This window comes from Toxorhynchites rutilus, chromosome 2, assembly GCF_029784135.1.
Source record: "Toxorhynchites rutilus septentrionalis strain SRP chromosome 2, ASM2978413v1, whole genome shotgun sequence".
In the NCBI taxonomy this organism is placed as follows: domain Eukaryota; kingdom Metazoa; phylum Arthropoda; class Insecta; order Diptera; family Culicidae; genus Toxorhynchites; species Toxorhynchites rutilus.
Window position 1 is genome coordinate 231,636,091 of NC_073745.1, and position 1,739 is coordinate 231,637,829.

The window sequence follows — 1,739 nt, forward strand, 5'->3', positions numbered from 1 at the left end:
TTTTATGAAAAATCGATACTGTTTGGGCGCATGCGTTACAACCCATCTGTTTGGAAAAGCATCTTTATTTGTTCCTGTACCCCACAAATGAGAAAAAAAACAGCTCACAAACCTAGTGGTCATCAATCGAGCATAGAAGGAATTCGTATCCAGCGTGATTCATCTCGATCCTCTCGATAAAGTCTTATCGTACCGATGTATGACATCCAGGAATTTTGAAGACAATTCTCAAATAACTCAAAATATACAGATCGCACTACTAAAATTTATCATTTCTGTAAATGTAAAGTGAGAACAATACAACATTTGTTCGCTTAACTCAAATTGGCATTTTCTATTATTACATTTCGATGTATGACTTCTGTTGTAGAAACAGTTGAGTTCTTCTTTGAGTTCATCTATAATTTCTGACGAAAATGTGAACTTTTTTTTTTTGAATTGGGTCCATTACTCGATGATGATTACGATAAATATGATTGGTGAATTGCCACCAATTCTATGGATCGCCAAATTGATTAGCAATTCAGCGTTCTGTTCAAAAAGCTTCAAGGCTTCAACGTTTAATGTTAACTTGGTGACTAATTAAAATATTTCAGTGCGTTAGTAAATAAGACGAAAGTCATCTTCTTGAGGGGCGCAAAATTATTACTTGCGTCAGTTATGACTCCGATGCCGAAAAATACAACTATCTTGCATTTTGAATAAGAAGTTCAAAGAAAAGCGTGTTATTGAAGATTGCTTTAAGGATAAACGAGCCAAAAATGAAAAAAAAAGAAAAGTTAAGATGTTTTTCCAAATATTATTTCTTTGGGATTCTGGGATAACGTTCACACCTACGTTGCGTTGGTCTAAATCAGGGGTTCTTAAACTATTTTGAGCAATAGACCCCTTTTCCAGAATAAAGTCATACATCAGACCCCTAAAACATTTTTTTTAAACCCTATCTTTAGTTTTTTTCTTACTAAATAATTATCAATTTAGAAACATTGAAGTTAGTTCAATGAGTAACCTTGACATTATTTTCTCATCATTTATCATCTATATATATAAAAATGGATTTCTGTCTGTCTGTCTGTCTGTCTGATTCTTATGGACTCGGAAACTACTGAACCGATTAACATGAAAATTGGTTTGTAGGGGTTTTTGGGGCCGGGGAAGGTTTTCGTGATAGTTTGAGACCCCTCCCCCCTCTCTGAGGGGGGCTGTCAAATTAAACACAAACTTCTACATTACTCGGGAATTAATCAAGCAAATGAAACGAAATTTGGCATATGGAGGTTTTAGGGTGCAATAAATGATTCTATGGCGGTTAGACTCCCCCACCCGCTCTCTAAGAGGGGGCCGCCATGCAAATGAAACACAAATTTCTGCATTACTCGAGAATTAATCAAGCATATGAAACCAAATTTGGCATGTGAAGGTTTTAGGGTGTAATAATTGTTTCTATGGTAGTTAGACTATCCAGCCCCCTCTCTAAGGGGGAGCTGCAGTACAAATGAAACACAAATTACAGGGGACACACAAACACACACTTCTGCATAACTCGAGAACTAATCAAGCGAGTGGAGCCAAATTTGAGATGTGATGGTTTTTGGGTGTGAGAAATGTTTCTATGATGGTATGACACCCCTCCCTCCTCTGCAATGGAGAGGGGGTACCACAAAAATATAACACATATTTCAACCAAAAATATTCCATCGAAACATGACAATTGAAAATTTTCGGAAAACTCTGAAGGA